This window comes from Antechinus flavipes, chromosome X (genome assembly GCF_016432865.1).
Source record: "Antechinus flavipes isolate AdamAnt ecotype Samford, QLD, Australia chromosome X, AdamAnt_v2, whole genome shotgun sequence".
NCBI classification, from domain to species: domain Eukaryota; kingdom Metazoa; phylum Chordata; class Mammalia; order Dasyuromorphia; family Dasyuridae; genus Antechinus; species Antechinus flavipes.
In genome coordinates this window covers 9,471,328-9,499,327 of record NC_067404.1, presented here as the reverse complement: position 1 = coordinate 9,499,327, position 28,000 = coordinate 9,471,328, and the positions used below count along the sequence as shown (strand labels likewise).

General features: G+C 42.9%; 1 long non-coding RNA gene across 1 annotated transcript; it reads right to left on the bottom strand.

Annotated features, from left to right (window-relative positions):
* Nucleotides 1–237: 237 nt before the first annotated feature.
* LOC127542749 (uncharacterized) lies at nucleotides 238–26,736 on the bottom strand. The gene is made up of 3 exons (XR_007948812.1): nucleotides 26,281–26,736; nucleotides 3,871–3,959; nucleotides 238–1,472 (listed from the first exon to the last, which is right to left on the bottom strand). It is a non-coding gene; the product is annotated as an uncharacterized LOC127542749 (long non-coding RNA).
* Nucleotides 26,737–28,000: the final 1,264 nt, after the last annotated feature.

Sequence of the window (28,000 nt, the reverse complement as noted above, 5' to 3'; positions counted from 1 at the left end):
CTGCACCTTTAAGGAGTGGCTCGGCTCTCTGCCCCCCACCCCTCTCTCTGCCAGAGCTGTCAATCCTAACCCCACAGATGTGAATCCCAGCACACTGGAGAAAATAAAAGTGTGTTTTTGGTAATCTTTATCTAACTCTCTGAGCACAGCTGACAAAGTCCAAGAAAGATCAACATAACCCACAGAAGTCAGTGAGATCTGTCTGCAGGACATAAAACAAATTTACTGACACAGATGTTGCATGTGAAACAATGTACGCTTTTATTTAATAACATCACCATACTTACAAAACTTATACATATACTATAATGGGGATGGAATAGAGAAAGATGTTCAGGGATTTTCACTACAACTGCTTCTCCATCTCCTAGTATCATTATCGTCTCTCACATGACACAATCTATTCTGCTTCCCCAAAATGAGAAGCCCAGCAGCTTCTATCAGGCAGCTCCCATAACAGCTGTTAGTGGTGTAGTTTGGATTTTTACACTGTAAGTCCAACTACATTTCCTCTCCCCCAACCACTCTCCCTCTCCAGTTTGATTCAGGCAATATATGCCTCTTACTGAGTCTGTCAAATGCCATGTATATTTCTCAGCCTGAGCCCAGAATCCAGTGGCATTATGTACCTCTGAATGGTTCCTGGGACTCCAGGCCAGACTCCAAGGTACTGGCACCCAAAGCCATCTCTCAAATTGTCGTGGACCTCCACAAATGCAGCAGTTGGTCACATTCAAACTTTGGGCAAAGGCTTCCATCAGTTGTAGATAACTATTCCCCTCTGCTCCCCAAGATTGGAGTTTTGGAATTTGTGTTCTTTCATTAAAGGAGGTCAGGGGATAAATTAGAAAGGCAGGGATGAGGGTAATTGCCACCCTGAGGGCCATGGAAACGCTTGATTATCGCAAAGCACCCACCCTTCCACACTGGCACCTGGTCTCTGTCTATATAGCTTCCAGAAGCAAGGATAGTCATGGACCTCTACACAAATAAGCCTAAAGGAAGAGGGATCTGGGAAAGGTCCCTGCGATTCCCAACAAATTTCCTTCAGGGGAATTCTGTTGCCATTAAGGTTCATCTGATCCCACCTCATCCACTTGATCTCCCAATCTACTCCCAAACACCAAGGGTCAAACAACCAAGCTATGAGTCTCTGGAACCGCTGGGCAGGAGTCCAGTTCGGGTCATCATCACGTGTGAGAGACATAAGACAAGAGAATACTTTACAGGGTTAGTAGAAATAAGGTCACCTCAGTTTTTTAAACTTGAACCTTAGAGTAATCAGTCCAACTGCGTTCAGTACTTTTTTAGGGCAGTTGCAGCAATGAGGAGAATCCGGAATGGCCCTCTCCAGCTGGGATGCAGCTTTTCTGTCTTCGAGGACTTTATTGGTGCCCAATTCCCTGGCTTGAGGGGATGGACCACGAAATCAAGAGGTGGAGTCTGAGCCAGGAGTCCTTTCCATCAGAGTTCTGAAAGGGAACATAGTCTCTTAGGTTCCTAATCTTGGCCTGAAATGTCAGTATCTCCTCTTCCCTCCCCGGATAAGGCGTTCCATATAACACCTCAAAGGGGGACATTCCTAGGTCTCTCCTAGGAGCCATCCTAATCCTAGAAAGGGCTGATGGCAACCACTTAGTCCACTACACATCTCTGTAATCTGCTCTGCTGTGGTGTAAACTGCTACCCATTCAAATTCTTTAAGAAATGTGTGAAATAATGCCTGGGTTCCTCAGGGACCAATTCTATGTAAAATTCCCATCAGTTCCCTGGGCAGTCCTTTGCTTATCATTTTCCCGCCCATCTGAGAATGCCCATCGCTCTTTATATCTTTAATGGCTCCCAGTTTCCATAGCTCCTCCATTTCCTCCTGACTGAAGACAGGTTCAGTCTTGGGATGATCAAGTTGTGGATTGGAACTTACATAACATGGATTACTGCTATTTCTTCTGGCAGTAGGAAATTCTCTAGTACAAGCCTAATTAATTGGCCAGGAGCCAAGTCCTTCCCATTACACTTTGTAAGACCCCCCTCCTCCCAAATCTTTCTAAAGGTCTGCACTGCCCCACATGCATTTTTGGAATCTCTATAGATAGTTTCCGCTCTTCCACTTAACCACTCTAAGGTCTCATTTAGGGCATAATGTTCACAAGTAAGTGTCACCTAGGATCAGGTCTACTGGAGGGACCTGGACTGCAACACAGACCAATCTGTCTCCTTTCTAATTGCATAGCCATCCCTCCTTTGTCCCTGGACCTCTCTCCAGGAGCCATCTATGAAAAAATGCTCTCTTATTTCAAAAAGAGTATCATTCAAGTCTGATCTAACTTTGCTTTGGAGGTCTATCGCATTAGACAATCGTGTTGAGTTTCCCTCTCATCTGATTCCCTTTTCTGAAGGATGGTGGCCAGAGTCATACAATTTTTAGTACTTAGAAAACTAAGTCATCTTTTTCTAATAATGATGATTCATATTTTAGATTTCTCAAATCAGTCAGCCAATGACCTCCTCTTTGGTTCTGAATATCCCTAATGTGACGAGGGGTGCTCACTACCAATTCCCCACCAAAGTTAATTTTCAGCTTTCTTGCACCAATAAGGTGGTTCTGATCATTGTTTGTATACACTCAGACCATCCCCTTGAGATCAGCCCAAGTAACTTAGACAAAAAGGCAATTGGCTGCCTGTGTTCAGGCCAGGACTGAGTCGGAATCCCTAAGCTAGCTTAAGATATAGAGGGAAAGGTATTTCAAATGTAAGTAAGTAAAGCCAAGTCTGGGCATGTATTGAGAGTACAATTCCCTTTTTAATTACAGACCAAGGTGGAAGATTAAATTCTTAAATTCCAGTACTTCAGAATACTAAAGTACTTGGTCAGGGCTTAGGGCTGGTAAAATGACCCCCTTTTAAAACCTTCTTATTGCAGTCAGTCAAATTCTTAATCTAATTAGCATCTAGATTACTTTTCTAAGAACACAGGTGACAAAAATTTTACTTACCATGTCCAAATTGACTAAATTTACCAATATAAGAATATTTACAAACTTAACAATATGATAAACAAATGTCATGTGTTTAAAACTTCAAAGAAACCTCATTATCGAACTAACAGGGGGAATCCTGAAACTGTCCTCCTTGACTTTTGGGGTGAACTCAAACTCTCCTGTGACAGTGACCCACCCTTTGGGCCAGTTAAGTGGTTTTATTTAGATTAGCTTCCCTTACTTAGCTCCTTACTTAGCTCAAACTTAAGTGGTCTCATTTAGCTGCAGATCTGGACCTGATACAGAAATATTGAATAGCTGCACCCTCTATTGAGCTGAAAGTTCGTCCAGGATCGCTCCTAGTAGCTGGAACTTAAGTGGTCTCATTCAATCGGAAATCTAGGCTTGGGGGTAGTGATAACATGGAAGGAATCACATTCAATTGAAACCTTAGTCTCAGATTTCCTATAAAATACACTGTTTTAAACTCATAACTCGCCGAGGTCTGAAGCAAAATTATGCCTTGTCAAGGAACCTGTCTCCTGGGCAGAGCTGGCTGCCAGGACTCCCACCCTCTGGGAAGACATTCTCTTCTCAGTGATAACCCCTTTTTTATTTCTCAGCCAGGATTTCTTCGCTAGGATCTCTATTTCCCTACCAGGACTTTGCCACTGAGAAAGTCTGCCTTCCTAGCCACGCTGGCCTCACAGTGCCAATAAAACTTCCTTTTTTTGCCACTACTATTTTGGGTTCGTGAATTCTTTCACATTGGACCTGTGTTGACCAAAAAAGGTTCCCACAACTCTCTGACTGCCACTAACCCCATCAAAACCAAACCCTTACCCCTGAGGTGACATTCTGGGGAATGTACTTACAAATTATCTTACCTAGAAAGTGATTTATCTCTTCTCCGTCGACTTTTTGTACCGATCACATCCAAAAGTTCATAGAGTTATCAAATGAGAAGCAACTGCAACTAATTAAAGAAATCATAAAGCTGTTAACATTCACGTAGCACTTGCTGAAAACCAGGCCCTGTGAAAAGCGCTTTACCTCAGTGGGAGGCTAGAGCCCGAGGATGCCCCATAGTAACCCCACTGATTCGGTTATTGATCTGCTACTGGCCTTTCCCATCATATTTCCATCAGCCTTGCCCCATGACATCCATAATCCAAAAGGACAAAAGAAGGGCTGTATTTCTAATACAGGAAATGATCACACTAATTTAGGGAGGAACACAAAAAATCACCCAAGGGAGACAACTTGGCAGACTCACAAACGTCCTGGTGCATTGAGTCTGAGAGTAATAATAGTAGGTAATAATTTCGCTGTAAATAAGGGCAGAATAAATTAAATGGGGGAGGGGAGTAGAAGGAAGAAGAGGAAGAAATGGGGATTAAAAGGAGGGGGAGGGGAGGAGCATCTGTGGGGATAATGGCCAAGGTCAGTACCAGAGGAGAGGGCAGGTTACCTCCTGGGGGTTAAAGGCAGTTGTACCCCGCCCCCCAGCCGGGGTTAGGCTCCGAGGAGAGGCTCCATTTTGGGAGGTCAGGGCTGGGGACATTCTGCCTGGTGACAGTCAAGGAAACACTGGGACAGGAAGGAGAGGGAGAGGATCCCTGGTCCCGGGTCAGGGTCAGTGTCAGGATGGTGACCAGCTCTCAACACCTCGGAGGTGGCCCTGGGGGGCCAGGTGGGCCTGGGGGGCGGCCTAGGGGGGCGGCCTGGGGGGGAGGGGGAGGAGGCCCGGACTCGAGGTACTCACTGGTAAGTGCGGCTGCCCCTGACAGACGGACCCCTGTAGATGGGCAGACTGAAGGACGGACAGAAGGACACTTCCCTCAGGAAGAAGTGGGGGAGAAGGCCCGGCCCGGACCCGCCTCGCCTTGTCCCCCAGCGCTGCCCCCAAGCACAAGCTGTCCTTGTCCACTCTCCAGCCGAAAGTCACGAGGACAATGACCCGACCGTGACACAAAGTCAGTTGGGGCGCGAGGAGAGCTACAGTCAGTCACGTGCCAGGGCGGGGCCAGCCCTGGCGGGAAAGGAGAGGCACGTGGCTGTCACTTCCTGGGGTGGGGGCGGGGCACTGCTGTGGGGAATGACAGACAGGAAGGACACGTGCGGACGATGGCGCAGGAGGACACCGGGAATAGGGGACGGGGCAAGGGAGGAGGCGGTGGCCGCTAGAGAGCTGTCCTTCTGCTCAGGTGACCCATTAAACTGTTAGATCTATGAGACCTGTCTCCTCCTCCCTGTCTCGATGGTTCTCCCATTTCGCTGATGTGTGACCTGCCCCATTACCCACAACGACAGCGGCCCCTCCCCTTCCCGCGAGGGGAGTGTGGGGGGAAAGGAGCCTCCAGGGCCGGCCCGGGGCCGAGTCCTCGAGGGGCCTCTGCCGCAAGAGCAGAAGCCAGTGGTGGCGCTGACCCCGGCGGCCGCCTCAGCAGGGCTCCTTGGGGCGCGCTGCGTCTGTGCCCCAGGAACAGCTCGTGGACAGGTGCGAGGGGCTCCAGCTACCTCCCCCCCCACCCCCACCCACGCACCCCACCCCCACCTTTGCAGGAGGATCCCTCAGGGAGGGTCCGACGCCACCTGAGGGCTGGCCAACAAGCCCGCGCCCCCGGGGGGGGGGGGAGGGAGAGCAGGGTGGGAGACATTGAGCGCCTACTTTCGGGCCGAGCACCCATCTGTCCTTTCTCCACACCCACTGCTTCTGCCAACTGTTCAGCCAGGCCACAGACCCATGTTCCCATGTGTTCCCATTCCCCGAAAACCTGCTGTTCACCTGCCTGTGTCGCCTATGCGCCATTTCCTCATGAAAGTCAACAGAACGTTTGGCGCCATTCTAAGGTTGGTGAATGCAATATGCAACACACAGCATCCTTCAGTCCTCCCAGATTGTGTGACACCAGCCTGCACTTCCTTTGCTGGCCAATAGTTCTTTCCTCCTGTGATCCTCACTTTCCTTAAACCGCCCATTCAGTCGATTTTCATGTTTTGTCATTTCCACCCGGCCAGGGTGTCTTGTATCCATTGCCTGTTTATTCTCAAACCTCATCCTTTCTCACCTGGGCTATTTCTATAGCCTCCCCATGGTATTTCCCATAGCAGATTTTCCCTCTCTGACTGCATTATTCCCTCAGCAGTCAAAAGGAGGTTCCAAATCCCTTGATCAATTAATCCCTTCCATAAATGCCTGTGGCTTCCCAATCCAACTAGCCTGTCATAGAGAGCCCTGTTTGCCACTGAGAGCCCTTCAAACATGGCAAATTTTTACCTTTATAACTTTTCCTTTATTAACTTTGATAACCTTATTAACTCTTTGGTAATGATATCATTAATCAATCAACATTTCTTAAGCATCTAATATATGCCAGGCAAAGTGCTCAGCCCTGGGGTTCCAAAAAAGTTTCTTCCCTCAAGGAGCTTCAGTTCTATGGGGCAGACAACAAGTCAATGCAGACAGACTTCATACAGAAGAAACAGGAAGCATTAGCCAAGTGCAGGCTCTAGAATTCAGAGGGATTGGGAAAGACTTCTCATAAAAGACGAGATTTAGTTGGCAGGGAATCAGATGAGAAAAAGGAGCATTCCAAGCAGGGGGGACAGCCAGAGAAAATGCGAGAAGCTGAGAGATGGAGTGTGCTGCATGTGGGATAACCGGGGCACCGATGTCACTGTTTGGATGCCCGAGGTGCAAGAAGCCTGGAGAGATAGGAGGGGGTCATTTCCTTTCAGGAGCTCTCTTCTGCAAGATTTGCCTGCTTCCTCTTGCTCACACATGATACTTCATTACCCATCTACATGGGCTATCTCCCATGACTCCTACAAAGCAGGCACCTAATAAATGCTCCCTAACCAATTAATTGACCTTCAGCAATTGACCTTCACACTTTTTTCACTGACATGTGGTTTCTGTAGTTTTTGAAATATTTCCACTTGAGGTCAATAGATCCATTCAAGAAACTCCAATATCTCCCCGTACATCGGGGATTAAACAGAGGCTCCCATCGTTGCCTTTTAAAACCCTTGACATTTATCCTACTTTTAAAATTTTATTCTATACTATTCTCTTTCCTGTGTTTTCCTGTAATTACCTGATTACTTTGTGCTTCACGTGACTCTTAATTTCTAGAAATCCCCCATGACAGGCACAACATGCCTGGCACATAGTAGGATATCAATACATATTTACTAAATTGAATTAAATTGAAAGTAGGTGCATAATAAAAGCTTGTTGACCAGGTACTTGCCTTTAAGGAACATAATACATGTTCTTTCACTGACATCTGGTGTTCAAACAGGATACCGCGATGTGATTTCAAATTTTGGACAAGGAAAAATACTTCAAAGTCCACATTTAAGGACATCCCATAATATCATTTCAGGGTTACTTGAAGGCTACTACCTCATGTCCTTCTCCTCATATTACAGAGACTAATTTTTTTCTTTTAACCTGTAGGACAACGTACTTCAAGTTAAGGGGAAAGAGGGGCAATAAATGAAGTCCTGAATTTGTGACAGGCAGTGGGTAATGAATTCCTTCATTGTACATAAGAAATGAGGCCAAATCATCAGTATCAAAATTACCCATGAAACTCTTCATGATCATCTGATATAGGACAAGAACTCATAACTGGAGAAACACCACTGATTTGCTTTCACCCTTATTTCCACTTCATTCAATAAAATATCGATACTCACAAGAGCAATATTCAGAGAAAATAAATGCAAAAAGAGCAATTTGTCTGAATTGTAATTGAAAGTACTTTAGGAAAGTAATATCAAATCTTAGTGAGACTTGGAGGCATGCAAGTAATACTGGCTTTGCTGAGCAGAGTGAGTAAATTGAAAAGAAAACCCTGGGAGTTTACAAAATCAGGAATTAAGTATGGCCACAGCTGTAGTCATTGTCTTAAGTAGCAGATGCTAAATGATGTTTGCCTTCTGTCTCCCACTGTTATATTTCATCTGAACCAAGCCATGTCTCCATCTCTCCTTCCCTTGTGAGTTGCCTCTCACAATTCTTTCCTTTATTTCTAGTAAGCATTATGTTTCCACACATTTTTCCCAATGCCTTCCTCAAATGTCCATAACATTAGTTTGCACTCCTCTTCAAACAGAGATGAATTAGTCCATTAGTTCTTTTCAGCAGGATCCCAACAGACCCTTCTCCTTAAATGTGAACCAATCCCAGTTTTTGTAGTGAGTCTTGCATCATTCCAATCATCAATGGCATGATACAACCAAAGAATTTCAAAGGGGAATTCCAAATTTGGATGGGAGCATGAGAAAGTTTTCTGATATTCCCTTTTCTAGCCTTGACCAATTTTCTGCCATTATCAATTTTCATAAAGCCATTTGATACATTTCCCTTCCCACATACCCCACCTTTTTTTTTAATGCTTTAATTTAATTTAATTTAATTTGTTTATTTTTAAATAACTTTTTACTGACAGAACCCATGTCAGGGTAATTTTTTACAACATTATCCCTTGCACTCACTTCTGTTCCGATTTTTCCCCTCCCCCAGATGGCAAGCAGTCCTTTATATGTCAAATAGGTTACAGTATATCCTTGATACAATATATGTGTGCAGAACTGAACAGTTCTCTTGTTGCACAGGGAGAATTGGATTCACAAGGTAAAAATAACCCGGGAAGAAAAACAAAAATGCAAGCAATTTATACCCATTTCTCAGTATTCTTTCTTTGGCTGTAGCTGTTTCTGTCCATCATTGATCAATTGAAACCGAGTTAGATGTCTTTGTTGAAGAAATCCACTTCCATCAGAATACATCCTCAAACAGTATCATGGTTGAGGTATATAATAATCTTCTGGTTCTGTTGATTTCACTTAGCATCAGTTCATGTAAGTCTCTCCAAGCCTCTCTATATTCATCCTGCTGCTTACCCACCTTCTTCAGCTCACACTTGTTAATCTGCAAGTGCCCTATGTGGAAGTACCCCTTCCCTAGTCTGAGTAACTTTGCTAGCCAATAAATCTAAGGTCTTTCTCTTCTGATTTGTGATGATTTCTACAGCAGCTTGAAGTCTAATCAACCTATGAAGGTGGTAGATTGCCATTCTAGAACCCCAACTCCCATGCTGAGCTCAAGGAGTGGGTCCTTTAATTTGCATGCACCTTTCTGAGGGCTGAATATCCCCACACCGATGAGCATCACCAATATTGCTCAAGAATGTGTCAATGCTCCTTTTCCTCATGTCTAAATCATCAGACCAGCATATTCCCAAATGATCTTCATCCTCATCAGGCAGGAAGAAGGATTTAGGTCTAACCAGTCCAATGGAAACAACTGTCTATCCAACTGATAGACAAGTGAGTATAAACCATTAAAAAAATCCAATAAGGGCCTGTTAATGCTGGGTGTTCACATGTAAATGTTGTAGAAGTGTTCTTCCCAATTGGGTGATTCTCTGTGTCTTGGAATCCTAGGGACCCTCCTTCAATAGTATAAGTTCCATTCTGCAATATTTACACTGCCATAACTGCTGTTCACTCTTCTGGTCACACAACTTTGTGCAACAGGACTTGATGCCATATTTTCCCTACTTCAATATTCCTCAAAATACTTTCCTCCCTGTGAGTTGTTCTTCCCACCCCACTCTATAAATAAATATGGGCTATTCTTCACCACTTTCTTTTTATTTTGTCCACAACATCTTACCAAATAAATCAAAGCTCCCAACAGTAGAGTGCTCAGTAATTCCTCAGAGGTAATGCATGACCTACTGAGAAGTGTTCCCCCCAAACCTTCCTTAATTATCAGGACTCAGGTGCTCGTACCTAATTCAACATAAGTCTGACTCCAGTCTCTTCTATCTCTATTGTTGTTGAGGACCATGCTTAAATGTGGAACCCAGAAAGCCTTTGAAAAGAAACAGAAACTTGAAAGAGCAGTTCCGTTCTCCAAAGCCCCCTACCCTACTCCAACCACAGCTGTGAATCCCAGTCCCCATTATGTGAATCCCAAATAAAGGAATGTTTTGGTAATCTTTATCTACCTCTCTGAGAAGAGCTGACAAAGTTCAAGAAAGATGAACATAAGCCAGAGAAGTCAGTGAGATCTGTCTGGAAGTCATAAAACAAAGTTACTGGCAAAGAGGTTGCTTGTGAAAGAATGTGGGCTATGCATTGTTGGTGGAGTTGTGAACGAATCCAACCATTCTGGAGAGCAATCTGGAATTATGCCCAAAAAGTTATCAAACTGTGCATACCCTTTGATCCAGCAGTGCTACTACTGGGCTTATACCCCAAAGAAACACTAAAGAAGGGAAAGGGACCTGTATGTGCCAAAATGTTTGTGGCAGCCCTGTTTGTAGTGGCTAGAAACTGGAAAATGAATGGATGCCCATCCATTGGAGAATGGCTGGGTAAATTGTGGTATATGAATGCTATGGAATATTATTGCTCTGTAAGGAATGACCAGCAGGATGAATACAGAGAGGCTTGGAGAGACCTACATGGACTGATGCTAAGTGAGATGAGCAGAACCAGGAGATCATTATACACTTCGACAACGATATTGTATGAGGATGTATTCTGATGGAAGTGGATTTCTATGACAAAGAGACCTAACTGAGTTTCAATGGATAAATGATGGACAGAAACAGCTACACCCAAAGAAGGAACACTGGGAAACGAATGTGAACTATTTGCATTTTTGATTTTCTTCCTGAGTTATTTTTACCTTCTGAATCCAATTCTCCCTGTGCAACAGGAGAACTGTTTGGTTCTGCAAATATGTATTGTATCTAGGATATACTGCAACATATTTAACATATATAGGACTGCTTGCCATCTTGGGGGGGGTGGAGGGAGGGAGGGGAAAAAACGAAACATAAGCGAGTGCAAGGGATAATGTTGTAAAAAAATTACCCTGGCATGGATTCTGACAATACAAAGTTATTATTAAATAAAATAAAATTTAAATTTAAAAAAACAAAGAAAGAATGTGGGCTTTTATTTTATAATTTTGCTGTACTTAAAAAACTTTTCTATATTCTGTATTGGGAATGGAATAGAGAGGTTCAGAGAAACAATGCTCAGTGCCCACCTTCCATCCCTCTGATGTAAGAATTCTTTTGCCCTTCTTTATGGGATGCAATAGAGTCTCTTCTGTCTCTTTTTTTCTTCTCCCAGTATAGTCTTTTTTTTTTTTTTTTGGTCACCCTGAGTTTTATTTTATCACATCAGAATTAACATAAAACCACACCCTCTGTCTTTGTTTAAGGCTTCTACCAGCCCCAACAGAGATATGGTTTGTCAGTTTGTTTCCATAATATATTTCTGACTCCCAGAGCAGTTTTTACCACCAATGCATGGTTTCCCAAGAAGAAATCAGGTTGCATTTTTATTCTCCACAAAAAACATATGAAGGGCCTTAATCTTGCATGTGAGCATTCAGGCTATTAATAAAGCAGATATAGGAGAACCTTTATTTTTGCCTGATGAAAAATGCCAAGCGCAAAGAATTTGTACTTGCTGGTGGTGTCTGGCATATATACCTTAGCACTTAGTAAATGACTGTCTGATACAACTTCTCTGGACACAGATCCTAGCATCTCCATATTAAAAAAAACCCAAACATATCAGTTATCAGAGCAGGAAGCCAGGGAAGAGTATGAGGACCTGTGTGTCCTTCAGAAATCCGCCAAGTTAGAGAGGTCCTGACATCCTGTTGGTGGCACTTTTTATGCCCTTGAGGGACTAGGAAGATTTCTTGGGAAAGAGGGGCCAATCTGGTTCCATTCAGTGGAGACACTTTTTATGCTGCTTACTATGTGCCAGGCTCTGTGCTACAGTGAAAATAGGAAGAATTGTTGGATAGTCCCTGCTCTCTCAAGGAGCTCACAGCCTAATGGGAGGGTAAACAAATAGGCATGAAAAAGTAAGTCATATACAGAAAATATTGTAAATGATCAATATAAAGAAGGCGCTAGAAATTTGCAGGAAAAGGGAAATCCTCCTACTGATGGTGGGATTCAACTGAGACTTGAAGAAAGCTAGGGAAGTCAGAGGGCAGGAATGATGAAGGAGAATGATCCTGGCTTGGGGCAGCCACTGAAAGAAAATGCCCAAATTAGAAAGATTGAAGATCTTGTCCTAGGAACAACCAGGAGGCAGAAGTTTGTGTACTGAAGACTTCATCTTAGAACTGAGGGAAAGTGTATAAGGTGTAAGGAAGCTGGACAAGTGGGTGTGGGTAGTTTGAAAAAAGGCTTTGAATGCCAGACAGGATTTTAGTTTGGATCCTGAGTTGATATGGAGCCCTGGATGATCCATTTTTTCAGGTGAGGGAGAGAAGCCACACGGTACAACTTGTGTAGGCCACCCGTTAAGACTGGGCACAGTCTGAAATGAGGATATACTGGAGGTAAAAACTTTAACCAATTTTAGCTCAATTCCTTATATATTTGAGAAATAACATTACTATGTGAGAAACTTGCTAACAATTTCCCCTACTTACCCGTTTTTTTCTACTTCTGATTTTACAATTTTTGTGCCAATTTAATTCCGTGTAATCAGTATTATCAATTTTGTTTCCCTTGATGCTATTTCTTGTTTTGTCATAAAGTCTTCCCTCATCCCTAGGTCAGACAGGTACACTTTTCTTTGCCCCTGGGATTAACCAATGGTACTACAGTTTATGTTAAAATCAGGTTACCATTTTGACCTAATCATGGTATAAGATGTGCCATGTCGATTTTTCCTCAGATCTACCAAACTGCTTTCCAGTCTTCCCAACAATTTTTGTCAAATGATGAATCCTTAATGGTAATGCTTGGATGTTCAGGTGTACCAAACATTATATTAATATGATGATTTCCTATAGTGTATTGTTTACCTAGTCTATATCACTGATCAACCCCTCTAGATCTTAGCCATTATCAGGTTATGTTTATGATCCCTGCTATGTACTGTATTTTTTTTCTTTTTTGTTCTCTTTTTTTGCTGTGGCAATTTGAGTTTAAGTGACTTGCCCAGGGTCACACAGGAAGGGTTAAGCTGAGGCCAGATTTAAACTCAGGTCCTCCTGACTTCAGGGCTGACTTCAGGCTCTATGCACTATGCCTTCTAGCTGCCTAGAAAGAGAAGGGGAGAAAAGGAAACACCCAACAATGGGGAAGAAGTTGCAAAGAGGTAAAACTAAATCTAGTTCATGCAAGAGGCAACCAAGGCCTGAACTAGAGCAGTGGTTGTGTGGGTGGGGAAATGCAAAAGATAATGTGATATGGGAATGTATGAGGGAAGTCAAAGATGCCAATGAGGAAACTGAAAGGCTAGTGGAGCCCTGCACAAAATAAGGAAAATGGAAAGGAGGTATGTCAGAGGTAAGGGAAGATGCCATCGGGCACCCATATGAAAATAGCCAAATGAGCACTTCTGGGGATTGTCACTAGACGTGACAATTGAGAGGCTAATTGAAGCCATGACGACTGATGGGGTCACAAAGAGAGGATGTAGAGGGGGATAAGAAGGGGACTCAGAACAAATCTAGATATTTAGAAGCATATAAATGGCCAATTGTATTTTTTTCCAATGAAATCCAGCTGTTTGGATTCATATAGAAGCATAGTTTCACTCATAAAATGTCAGTTTGGTAGGAACCTGGATATCATCAAATGAAATCACCTAGTTTTAGAGGGAAGGAAGCTGAAGCCCCCAAACGGGAAGTGAGCTCCCCAAGATTACAAAAGGAGGCAGTACCTTCCAGTGCTGTATGAGGGGGCTATCCTAAGAACATTTTCAGCAGTGGTTGGTTAAGTTTTTTTCGGCTCTCAGCCGCAGCGATGCCGTTGGAGATGGTGCCCACTGATTTGTAACATCTATGAGCTTGTCATCTCTGCTTCTTGGTCAACACTACAGACCAATTTGAGTACGATGGCTGTGATAATTGTGACTCATATCTACACTCGAAAGGTAGTCGAGAAACGGCACGTGATTGTACGGGTTCTTCTTTTGATGGGATCATTGCAATGATGAGTCTGGAGGACAGTTGGGTCTCTAAATGGCAGTGAGTCAGTACCTTCGGCCCTGGGGTTCATGCAGTGTCTGTCACCGGCTGTCTGCCTCAAGAAATTGTTCAGGAACTGAAGAGCCATGGCGTGGTTTACAAATCCAGAGACACCGCCAGAAAGATCCAGAGAGCCCCTTTGCTCTTGGACCCTATCAGGCTACCGTCTATTCTTCAGTCTTTGAGGGATGCCAAGAGCAATAATGACTGACTGCAGGAACATTGGATTCTGGGTGGTTAAAAAAGGGTGGCGTTCATAAGATTTTGAAAACATCGAGGCGGGATGTGCTGTTTATCCCATCATGTGTGCCAGACTGTTGGATTTCGTGTAGGTCAGAGGATAATAATAAATGTGAACTGTCTCTGTCAGAAGGACCCTTTCTCAGGTTTTTTGGTTCAGACCTCCTTTTATTCCACTGTGAACGGGGGCCACGTTCTTAACTTTGTTAGGTTCTTCTCCGAGTTTGTCAGGGTATTCCATATGGCTGCTGACCATTTGCATCTTCATATTCTGATAGATATAGGGTTTTGTCTCATTAGAAACTTTTATAGCCCTGCTTATCCTACTCATCTATTTATGGCCAGACCCTAAGAATTTCAATGATAGAAATTAAACAATCAACTGCCTATTTGCAGCAGTAAAAGCCTATGATACAAGTGAAAATAAGTGATACCTGAAGCATTTTGGAAGAAAGGGCTACTGACTACCTTCCTTTCCCCCCACCCCCCTTTTTGTGTACCTTTGCCAGAGGACCAGGTTCACAACCTAGCTCTGTTATCAGTTGTATAACCTTGTATTCTTTATTTGTAAAATAATGTTGTCTTAAGGTTCCTCTCAGCTCTAGAATGATCATCTCTCTTTCCTATCAGTATTATTGCCAAAAAGGGTATTGCTAGGGACTAACAATTGGTCTAAATGGAACCCTGAATCTATTTCAAGTAGCTTTCCATTTCTATCTGCTATACTTGGATCTCAGATTCAAATCGGCAACTCAAAAAAAATTCTTAAGTATCTTCCTTAACTTAATTCTTACCAGTCAGTCCTTGCCCTGTGTTCTGGCCAAACCCCGTTCTTTTCTCAGTTCCCTCAAGCCAACATTTACTAGTTATGAGGAAAAAATTAAAAGTAGACAATTTATAGGATATGACAACTGTAATATCTAGTGTATTTAGACTAAGATTTTCCCCAAGACCCCATAACTAACCTTTTTGTGATCAAGGTTAAACCTAGAGTATGTTAACTTAGTATCCCTGCCTATTCAGCAATTTGAAGGACTCCCATATTAACCAGCTTAATTCTGGCCCATCTCACTTTCCTAGGAAGCTATTCCTGCCCACAAACAGGTGAACCCGAGACTAGGTAATGACTGTCACATTAATAGAGCTTTTCCCATTTAGAAAAATGATAGACTTTAGCATTCATTTCCTTTCATCATTTTTAGCTGTACACAGTATATTACACTACTTATATTCTTCCAGCTTTAAACCAGTCACTGCCACCTGTTGGTCTTGTAGCTGTGTCATGGTTAAAACCGAACAGACCGTTAGCTTCTGGTCATTTGGATTTCTACAGGTTGAACCCATCCTTCTGATGCTATCCTGTCTCCTTCTTCCTTTAAAATGCTTCAGCCGATGTCAACTGCTGCTCAGGTCTTACAATTCAAAGGCCTGGGACTGGTGAAACAGTAACTTTTAAAGGCCTTATCTAGTAAGGGCTGAAGAGGTGTGTGCCCTGTCGGCCACTTGAGGATGATAACGAGTCAGTTTGCCTTCTTATGCAGCTCACGCTCTCTGAGAGCCCAATGTGGCAGAAAGACCAGAGCTGTTATCATCATTGGGGAAGGGCTTGACTTGATGCTTCCTGTTCCATAGATCACAAAGGACTAAGATTAACACCAGTACAGTGTTTAAACTTCTGGAGTGAGGACCCCTTTTTAAAGGCAAAAGAAAACACGACAAGAAACTACTATGAACTACTGATTGTATAAAATATTTAGGAATCTATCTGCCAAGGGAAAATCAGAAACTATATGAGCAAAACTACAAAACACTTTCCACACAAATTAAGTCTGATCTAACCAACTGGAAAAATATTAAATGCTCTTGGATTGGGTGAGCAAATATAATAAAGATGACAATACTACCTAAACTAATCTATTTATTTAGCACTATACCAATCAGACTCCCAAAAAACTACTTTGATGACCTAGAAAAAATAACAACAAAGTTCATATAGAAAAACAAAAGGTCAAGAATTTCAAGGGAATTATTGAAAAAAAAATCAAATGAAGGTGGCCTAGCTGTACCAGATCTAAAATTATATTATAAAGCAGCAGTTACTAAAACCATCTGGTATTGGCTAAGAAATAGACTAGTTGATCAGTGGAATAGGTTAGGTTCAAAGGACAAAACAGCCAATAACTTTAATAATATAGTGTTTGACAAACCCAAAGACCTCAGTTTTGGGGATAAGAACGCATTATTTGACAAAAATTGCTGGGAAAATTGGAAATCAGTATGGCAGAAACTAGGCATTGACCCACACTTAACACCGTACACCAAGATAAAGTCAAAATGGGTTCATGACCTAGGCATAAAGAATGAGATTATAAATAAATTGGAAGAGCATAGGATAGTTTACCTCTCAGACCTGTGGAAGAGGGAGGAATTTATAACCAAAGAAGAACTAGAGATCATTATTGACCACAAAATATAAAATTTTGATTATATCAAATTGAAAAATTTTTGTACAAACAAAACAAATGCAGACAGGATTAGAAGGGAAATAATAAACTGGGAAAACATTTTTACAGTCAAAGGTTCTAATAAAGGCCTCATTTCCAAATATATAGAGAATTGTTTCTAATTTATAAGAAATCACACCATTCTCCAATGGATAAATGGTCAAAGGATATGAACAGATAATTCTCAGATGAAGAAATTGAAACTATTTATAAACATATGAAAATATGCTCCAAATCATTATTAATCAGAGAAATGCAAATTAAGACAACTCTGAGATACCACTACACACCTCTCAGATTGGCTAGAGTGACAGGGAAAGACAATGCGGAATGTTGGAGGGGATGTGGGAAAACAGAGACACTGATACATTGTTGGTGGAATTGTGAACACATCCAACCATTCTGGAGAGCAATTTGGAACTATGCTCAAAAAGTTATCAAAAAGTTGCATACCCTTTGATCCAGCAGTGTTTCTACTGGGCTTATACCCCAAAGAGATACTAAAGAAAGGAAAGGGACCTGTATGTGCCAAAATGTTTGTGGCAGCCCTGTTTGTAGTGGCTAGAAACTGGAAAATGAAAGGATGCCCATCAATTGGAGAATGGTTGAGTAAATTGTGGTATATGAACGTTATGGAATATCATTGTTCTCTAAGGAATGACCAGCGGGATGAATACAGAGAGGACTGGCGAGACTTACATGAACTGATGCTAAGTGAAATGAGCAGGACCAGGAGATCATTATACACCTCAACAACGATACCGTATGAGGATGTATTCTGATGGAAGTGGACCCCTTTGACAAAGAGAAGATTTAACTCAGTTCCAATTGATCAATGATGGACAGAAGCAGCTACACCCAGAGAAGGAACACTGGGAAATGAGTGTAAATTGTTTGCATTTTTGTTTTTTTTCCCAGCTTATTTTTACCTTCTGAATCCAATTCTCCCTGTGCAACAAGAGAACTGTTCGGTCCTGCACACATATATTATATCTAGGATATACTGTAACCTATTTAACATGTATAAGGATGCCTTCCATCTAGGGGAGGGAGTGGAGGGAGGGTAGGGAAAAGTAGGAACAGAAGTGAGTGCAAGGGATAATGTTGCAAAAAATTACCCAGGCATATGTTCTGTCAATAAAAAGTTATTTAAAAAAAAAGGAAACTACTATGAATTCAAAGATGAATTCAATGAATTGAATCACATCAGCATCTGTTTTAAAAACGAGTTATAGAAGGCACATATGCACTGCTAGTGCAACTGTGAATTGGGACGATTTCTGAAAAGCAATTTAGAATTATGCCAAGAAAGTGACCCCAAAATCCATAACTTTGGCCCACGGATCCAACTGCTGGACATCCTGAGGAGAGCAGTGATAAAAAGAAATGCCCTACATATATTCCCAAATATTTCTAGTAGCACCTTTTTGCAGTAGCAAAGAACTGGAAAACATGCCTATTAATTAGGAAATGGTTCGACGAATTGGGCACAAACCGAATACGATACATGACGAAACATTGAGAAATGAGAAAACCATTCAATGGCTAGAAGATAAATGAAAAAACACCAGAGCAATGGAATGCTGTGGAAAGAAGGGAATAGGAACCTTGCCTCTTTGTAATAGTGAGGGATTATGGATGTGAACCCTTCCACATGACTGTTTAAAATGTGCTAGTATTATTGAATTTTCCCCCTCCTTTTTGGGATGTCTTGGAGTTGAGAGAGAGGGCTATATGAATTTGAGTGTCAGTGCACCCTGGGCCTCAGTTTCCTCACATGTGAACTAGGCTGCTGAGATAGAGTTGTTTCTGTCTCTAGATCCTGTGGCACTGTGATATATTGGGAAATATAGATGATATACAAAGAAGATATCCATTAAAGTTAACTTTTTAAAAGTGAGTTTTAAATGTATAAGACCTTCAATATATAATAAGTTACCTTGTTTACTGAACTGAGTCAAGCAGAAAAAAAGCAAGCAAGAAGAGGATTTTGCTGATAAATTTAAACTCCTGAGAATGGTGGAAATATAGAGTCCGTTTATTCCAAGGACTTTCCCCTTTTTATTCCCTCATACCCTTATGCAACAAAAACACTGGGCATGTGTCCAGTATATACTGCACATGTGGGATCACATAAATAACTTGCTATTGTGTGTAGTTTGCCACCTGGTATCACACTTCCACCTGCTCTCCCTCTGCTTCAATCTCAACACAGGTTGTTACCACCCCCTGACTCCTCAGGAAGGCCGAGAGCCCTTGGGGGAGATGGGGAGCCGAACCCAACATTGTCAGCAAGTTCTCTCTGGCCTGAAGGGTCTTATACCTCACCCAGAATTTCCCCACGACTATGACCCTCTATATCTTGCCCTTTCTTTTGTTTTAATTGAAGCAGGTATATCCCAGTGGTTAAATTCATCACCATGGGAGAAATCACACAGGCAAGTTGTAATATCATACAAGCAAATAGTAACATAACAAACAATATAAATAAACACAATACTATAGAAAAGTCCCAGAAGGAAGGTGTAAAAAACAATTCATAACCACACATACACCTCCTTCAGCAGCCAAGAGATAGTCCAAAATCAATCTATTGTCCATGACTTCATGTGTCAGAGAATCCAATGATTCTTGCAGATTTTGAAGTCCTGCATCAGTCTCATTGAGAATTATTTTTGATGTTCACGAATTAATTGCCATACACAAAGAATTAACTGCCAGGCTCTTTCAGTGGTGGGCACAGTCAGCAATAGAGCTACCTGATGTTTCCTGGGTCTTCTCCTTCATTTTGAGGGTCTTCTCTTTTTCCATCTCTCTCCTATGGACAAGGTGAATACGGCTCGTTGGCACCCATCTGATTCCTTCTCTATCTGAGGAGATACAAGCAAACTCTCTCCCCCAACCACTTAACCTATCTGGTCCCTTCTATTCACCACTTTCTGGATCTCTCCACATCACCTGGCAATTATCTAAATAGTGAAGCTGCTCGCACTGGACACTGCCCTTCTGACAGGTTATAAGACCTGTTTGCTGGAGCCAGGGCATCTTCATCAAAAAAAAAATTAATACATAGTTAAATTTAGAAGTTCTCTAGGATTGCCTGTGGCTCCCCGTCTCTTTTATTTTTAGAAAAGCATCTTGATGTCTCTTACCCATAGATTGATTGGGATCCTTTTTTTTTTTGTCTACAAAAGGAGCAAAACCCCCTGCTCCATCCCCAAACCTTCACCCTAAAGGGACAGCACCAAGCCCAGCCACTATTGATCCTCCTGTGCCAGACATATGGGTGCTTGCCACAATCTTTGGCATTCTATGTATGGACATTGTTTTGTAAGCACTCTCAAGAGGTGAAATGTTCAAGCTATGGTGTGTGGAGGCAAGGGGTCTATAGGCCCAAAAGGGACAGATTTTACCTCTCCAGGGGATATCTCAGTAGTCTCAGTGGCCTACAGCTCTATTCTTCCTAATTGTAATCTCTTTCCCCCACCAGCTTGCTTAAAGACTCTCTGGGTGTAATAGCAGTTGCCATCATGCCCCGGGTATTTTTTACCTGGAGCCCATGAGGACATAGGGGGTGGGCAAAACTGCTTCGTGGGCAGTACCAATGGTGTCATTGCCCCTCCCACTCCTCCTCCACCCATGAAGGGGGAGTTGAGAGAAAAGAATCAGAAGATGGGGAATACCCTAAGGGCACATGCTCAGATGTAGGCAGAATTGAAAATGAGCTCTGAAGGTGAAAAGCAAAGTCATCAGCAAGGTACTTAAGTAAAGGTACTTAATTCTTTTTCTGCCCAATTTGCCATGTTTCTTAAGATACTCAACTATTTTATCACCCAACTGACCGTGCCTTGCAGATCTCTTAGAGCAGCAATAAGCAAAATAAGTCAGTAAAATGCTAAAAAAAAAAAAAAAAAAAAAAAAAAAAAGACTTCCTTAACTCTGCCCCAGGTGCTATACTCTCTGGGCATATGGCACTAACTCTCTGCTTGTTTTTCTCCTCATACTTTCTTGTCTGGCTGCCCAAGTTAAAATCTTCCCTTCTTTTAAAACTTGTAGGATTCCTTAGAACCGATTTTACTCCATTGTATTCAGTTAGTTGTTCTCCCACTAACTTCCACAACTCTGGCTCTGAACTTTTCTTCTTACAAAGTCATGGAAACGGGCACTCCAGTACATCTCAGAACTCAGTGATCTGCTTCTGAGTTACCAACAAACCACCCTTCTCTGTTAACCTAATTAAGCCTGCTTCTCCCTTCCCTCAGAAGGGAGGCTCATTTCTTAGTATTTGCCTCATTTTGGCTGAAATACAAAAATGACTAGCCTGGCCCTTATCAATTCTTCCAGCTTGCCCATTTTTATACTTACCCTAATTCAGGGTCACAGGGACTTCTCCACTGAACTCAGCCAATCACATCAGTGGAGCTGATTTGTATAGGACCTCACCTAGAGCCCCACATTGGATGCCAAATGCTGAGGCCTGCTTTCTAGAGATCCCAAGTTGGGGTGACAAAACGTACCATGCTTTCTTGAGCCCCCAACCTGGGGTGATTAAAATAAACCTTCCTAGAGGAGAAGTGATAAGGTGGGACTCCTGAGGATGGTGGAAAAATAGAGTTCATTTATTTCAAGGACTTCCCCCTTTTTATATCCTAATAGCATGTGCTAAGTATATACTGCACATGTGGGACCACATGAATAACATGCTATTGTATGAAGTTTGCCACCTGGTATCAATCTTCTACCTGCTATCACTCTGCTTCAATCTCAACACAGGTTGTCACCACCTCCTAACTTCTCAGGAAGACCCAGAGCCCTCAGGGGAGATGGAGAGCAGAACCAGACATTGTTAGTAGGTTCCCTCTGAGCTGAAGGCGCTTATACTTCACCCAGAGTTTCCCCACTGACTGTGACCCTCTACGCATATAGAGAAATACACAGAGACTCAGAGAGACACAGAAGACAAGACACACAGACAGACAGAGGAACACAGAGAGGGACACACGGAAATCTCTGTCCCTAATCTCTCTGCCTTTGAATTTTCTGTCCCTTGCCATCTCCTCCTCCCCTTTCCTGATCTCCTGGCGCCCTGCTACCCCTCTGCCAGACCCTTATCTTGGGTCCAGGTCCGTACCCTCTGAAACCCTCCCTGGATTTCTCTGCCTCTGATCTCCCTGGCCCCTCCTCGTTCCTTCTTCCTTCCCTGAGCTCTGGATCTCTTTCCCTAATCTCTCTGAAGTGGAGGTGGGGTCTCTGTCTTTGACCTTCCTACCCTTAAACCTCCTTTCCCTTCCAGTAAGCTCTAACTGCTCGCCCCTGATCTCCCTGCCCCACAATGCCATATCCTCCTCCCTTCTTCTCAGTTCCACATACTTGCCCTTCATCTCCTTGGGTGTCTCTTACCATTTTCTCCTGTCCCCCTTCCATCAACTCCTACTTTCTCTCAGATTGCAGACCTCAACCCCTAATCCCCTGCCCTTCCTTGTCCATTTCCTGGGCTCTGGACCATTGCCCTAATCTCCCCAGGATGTCTCTGCCCCTGAAACTCCCTGTCCCATTGCTGTCTCCTTCTCCCTTCTTTGGAACTCAGGGGCACTACCTCTGATCTCCCTACCCCCTCCTCCTTTTCCCTCCTATTCAGGTCCCTGGCCCCTGATCTCTCTGTCTGTGTGTCCCCCTCTTTCTGTCTGGGTGTCCTCTTTCTATGTGTCCCCCTCTGTTTGTGTGTCCCCTTTTGGCTATAAGTGTCCTCTCTGTGTATCCCCCTCTGTTTATCCACGTGTCCCCCTCTTTCTGTCTGTGTCCCCCTCTTTCTGTCTCTGTGTCCCTCTCTGTGTCCCCTTCTGTCTATGTCCCCCCTCTGTGTTCCCTCTCCGTCTATGTGTTCCTCTTTGTCGGTCTGCATGTCCCTGTTTTGCTGGCTGGGTCCCCATGTCTGTGTGCTTCCATCTGTCTGTGTGTCCCCTTCTTTTTGTCTGTCACCCCCTGTTTGTATTTTTCCCTCTGTCTCTGTGTCCCCCTCTGTCTGTCTGTGTATTCCCATCTTTCTGGCTGAGTCCCCCTGCCTGTGTGCCCCCCATCTGTCTGCATGTCCCCCTCTTTCTGTTCATGTGCCCCCCATCTGTCTATATGTCCCCTTTTTGTCTGTTTTCACCCCCTTTCTGTGTTTTCCCCTCTGAGTGTCCCCCCTCTTTCTGTCTGTCTCCCTGTCTGTGTATTCCACTCTTTCTGTCTGCATATCCCTCCTCTGTCTATGTCCCCATTCCGTCTGTGTGTCCCCCTCTGTTCGTCTGTGTATCCCCATCTTTCTGGCTGGGTCCCTCGTCTGTTTGCCCCCATCTGTGTGTCCCCCTCTTTCTGTTCATGTGCCCCCCATCTGTCTACATGTCCCCTTCTTTTTGTCTGTTTTCACCCCCTTTCTGTGTTTTCCCCTCTGTCTGTGTGTCCCCCTCTTTCTGTCTGTGTGTCCCCCTCTTTCTGTTCATGTGCCCCCCATCTGTCTGTATGTCCCCTTCTTTTTGTCCGTTTTTCACCCTGGTCTGTGTTTTCCCCTCTGTCTGTGTGTCCCCTCTCTCTGTCCATGTGTGCCCCTCTTTCTGTCTGTGTGTCCCCTTTCTGTCTGTGTGTCCCCCTCTTTCTATGTGTCCCTCTCTTTCTGTCTGTGTGTCCCCTCTCTATGAGTCCCCCCTCTATGTATTACCCCTCTGTCTGTGTATCCTCTGTCTGTCTGTGTATCCGTTTTTCTGGCTAGGCCCCCCTGTCTCTGTCTGTGTGTCCCCCTCTTTCTGTTTATGTACCTCCTGTCTGTATGTCCCCTTCTTTTTATCTGTTTTTCACCCTGTCTGTGTTTTCCCCTCTGTGTGTCCCCCCTCTTTCTGTCTGTGTATCCCCTATGTCTGTGTCCCCTGACTATCTGTATGTCCCCTCTGTCTGTGTGTCCTCTATGTCTGTCTATGTGTCCCCCGTCTATCTGTATGTCCCCTTCTTTCTGTGTGTCCCCCAGTTTGTGTCCCCCATCTCTCTGTGTCCCCCTCTTTCTGTCTGTGTCCCTCTCTTTCTATCTGTGTCCCCCTCTCTCTGTGTTTGTCACCTTCTGTCTGTCAGTGTGTCCCCCTGTCTGTGTGTCTTCCTCTGTCCTTCCAATACCCTGATAAGTTTAACGATGATATCATTAACTTCCATATAACCAAGGTATGGGAGAAAACATGGTCATCACACTTCCCTTCAAGCTGTCAGAAATTAGTCTTGGTCCCAAATCTGGGAGACTGACACCGGGCAGAGGCAGATTGATTAGGAAAAGCTGACAGGTGGGCATTTAAGAAGCCAAACCGTATAAAGAGCAATGAGTAGATCCATATAAAAAGTACATCCTGTGTGACTGAAATTAATAAGGGAGATGTTGGAGTTACAACAGTTTCACTCATTTGTGATCAAAACCATTCTGTTTGTAATAAGAATGTGCTCAGTTTTCACAGTAAATTAGACATGGTGAGATTTATAGACTCCTTGGCAGCAGTGAAACAACAGGTGGTATTGATGAAGAGGCTCCAGAGGAGTCGCCAACCTTTTGAGTGAAGTGGTCTATGGAGGTGAGGGATCACTTGTAGGAAACATCTAAGAAAATTAAATGCACTAAAATTCTCCTTTTCAAACCCCACTAAAAACATTCCTGATTTACCTTCAATATTTAATAGAATAAAAAGTAAGGCCCACAAATACTTGTATCAATACCCAGTTATTCTTACATCATTTTGATATATTTAAGGACCTGATTTCATACAAATATGTGTATATATGTATATATACATACACATATAAACATATACACATATACATATAATAACATACAGAGGTACTCATTTATTTTTTTAAAAATTAGAAAAGAAAAAGCAGTTTGGCTGAAATAAAATAATAAGGCACAAATATCACACCAAATATCACACCAATGCTCAAATTATATTACCAATTCTTAAATAAATTAGATGTAAAAGAGCAATCAAGAGTAAATTAGAGAAGCAAGGAGCAAGTTAGTTTTCAGATCTATGTATAAGGGAAGTGGGTACGACAGAACAAGCAACAAAGAGAATCACAAAAATTAAAATGGAATAATTCTGCTTCTATAAAGTTGAAATGTTTTTGCACAAATACAGTAAAAACAGGATGGAAATACTTGATTGAGGAAAAACATCTTTTTAGTAAAGTTTTCTAAAGCACTGTAACATAGGCACTATATAGAAGCAACTGATTCCAATTTCCAAGATTAAGAGCCATTCTTCAATAGGTCAAAGAATACTAACAAAAATTTCAAGAAAGAAAGCCAAGTTATCAATACAACAAAATGCAACAAATCTCTCAGAATGACAGAAGTGTATATTGAAACAATTCTGTTCTTTCAGCATCTCCATTATAGAAATAAGAATGTTTAGGGACAATTCCCCATTTTGTTCTGAAACAAGTTACTTGGAAAGTCCCTTTCACCAAGTACTGCTTGTAATCAGAACAATCAGAACAATATAGCTATATCATAAAAAAAAAATCAAAGGAAATAGTCAATAGAGACAATATGAAGAAGAGGAGGGAGGGGAAAAGGTTTTAACTTAAAATCATATAAAAAAAGAATGTTAAAAACTATCTTTAGAGGTCATTGAAAAATATTTCTAAAGGGGAAAAACATTTAGAGGTGAAGTATTTTGTAAAGGGAGAGATATTTAGAAAGAAATGAATCACTCCTTATTTTACTATGTAAGTTTATATTTTTTGGAAGTGGAATTTTATTAGAGCAAGTTATACCTCTTATTCCTATAATTTCCATTCCCTTTGGTCTCCAAGGTAATATATTTCCAGAAATGTTGGGTAATATATTAAATATATTAATATAATATAATTTAATATATTAAATCATTGTATTTAATGTTAATTAATAAAATATAAATGATTATATTTCCTATAATATTATATTGATTTATTATATTATATTATAAAATAATATCATTTAATATAATATATTTAAAAAATAAACATTTTCTAAGCAGCCTCCTCTCTCCTAAACTCCAGTTCCAAGCCAACAGGAGGAAGGGAGACAGATAGAAAGGGGGGGAGCATCCTCTGAAGAGGGAAACGTAGTAGATTTCTCCTTGATGGTCTCCAGAGCACCTCAGGCCATACTACAATAATACCCCTCCCCCAATCTCCCAGGCCTCAGCACAGAGTCCTGGCCAGGCAGGGGAAGCCCTGGAGGAGCAGGCACACTCAGATTCACACAAGTACATAACCTCCATCGGCACCTACTGACACACACAGATGATCCTGTCTTCATACACTACGCACACTAAAATAACGGCGTTGATACTCCCAGGACCTTCCACCCAGCCTACCTCAAATCTTTCTGGGCATTAAGAGGACCCAGCTGGAGAGAGAGGAGGTTCATTAAAAGGCGAGGGTGGGGAGGGAAGAGAAGAGAACGAGAAGAAAGGGAGGGGCTGAGGCAGGGGCAAGGGAGGAGAGGAGGCACTTACCTCTCACAGTCGCTTAGGCCCTAGCAGGACCCTCCGGATTGGTCACTGTGGAAGGGGCAAGAGGGGCACGCAGAAATTCAGCTGCTCTCCTCTCCCGCACATCCTCACACTGAGGGATAGGAGACAAAAATACCAGGTGGGAGGGGGGCAGTCACTGTGACGTCACCATCGAGCGGGGCTACTCTTGTCCCAGATAAGAGGGGGGAGGGGAGAAAGAAGGAAAGGGGTTTTGTGCCATCAGGCCCAGAGCGGAGGAAGCGCTCCCCTCCCCACCCCCACCCCCACATCATCAGCCTGTCTGGGGAGGGGGTCGCCCTGCATCTTCCCTCTGGAAATGGGCCTGGCTTTAACCAGGGTTCTGGGGTCGGGAGGAAAGGCTGTTAAGGTTGGAGATAAAGAGCAGCAGCTGAATTAAATTTCTGATGGTTGAAGGGCACCGTTTCCAGAAATCGGGAAGGGGAGGCTTCCCAATTTAAAAGCTCTTTAAGCATGCTCTGGAGACACCCACCACTCCTGTTTCACCTAGCGGACACTCCTGTTTCACCTAGCAGACTTCTAGGACCAGAGAGAAGGAATTCTCAGCAAAATAAAAGAACTTGCTGGAGCTAGCTCCTGATTTTGGTGCCCCATAAGTGTTTTCCTGGGGATGGCGCCTCCATGAAATAGGGGTTCAGGTGGTTTCCTCAAAAGACATCATCAGTAAACATTTTTCAGTAAGTAGCTAAGTTACCTCTGGATATCCAAAGGCCAGAGTACACACAGAGTAAACATGGGAGTATATACAGAAGCAACTCCATTGTTATCTGCACCCTTTAGCAGAAGCAGGCTCCTTGCCAATGACAGAGATTTCCAAAATGACACATCACATTCTACCCTCTGGAGTTTATGCCTGCAAATATCTTACAGTTTGTCTCCATGCAGGCATCCCAGAGGTGCAACAATTGCCAGCCTTGCTGACATGAAAAAAAAAAAAAAACATCTGGAAAGGGGAATCCGGGCTGCTCAACATTAAGGCAGGTTCAAGTCTAGGGGAAGCCAAGAGGAGAGAACCATTATCAAAGGCTTCATTTTGGAAATGCTAAGACCCGAATGGGTCTAGCAAAATTGTTGGAATCTTTACAGACTGTTAAGTAATTAGAGATAATAATTCTCTGATCTAGCCTGGTTCAGTATCATTGATCTGATCTTACAAGGAAATGTTTGGGGCCAGAACCTGAAACAAGGTACTAAGTAGAACTAATTGATACAATGCTTGTGTTCACACGTTTGGGAGATTTCAGGGTTTAGTTTGAGATATCCCAATTCACACCTCCCTTGAAGCTCTTAGGGCCAGAGAGTACTCTGGGAGAAAACCCATAATCCCACTCTCTGATATATAAGAAGAAAGCAGAGGCCCAGTTAAAAGAGAGTTCAGCTGAATTAGATTGGAGAGGAGCACTCTGGGCCAGACACAGAGCACTCTGGGAGATTGAGAGTCAGAAGCCCTCTCTAGGAGGCAAGAGAGATTCATTCCATTTTCCACCTGGTTGGCTGGAGGCTGAAAGACAAACCTTTGGATTTGGAGACATTCGGAGGGAGCTCTTGCAACCAAGCAGTGATATAGGCCTCAACTAACCAGGCTATTTTGGAAGGAGAAAATAAACGTTTGAACTTTTATAACCTGGCTACATTTGGGTGATTATTACTTTTGACTGAAACGAAGGCTGCTTCCAGAAAACCT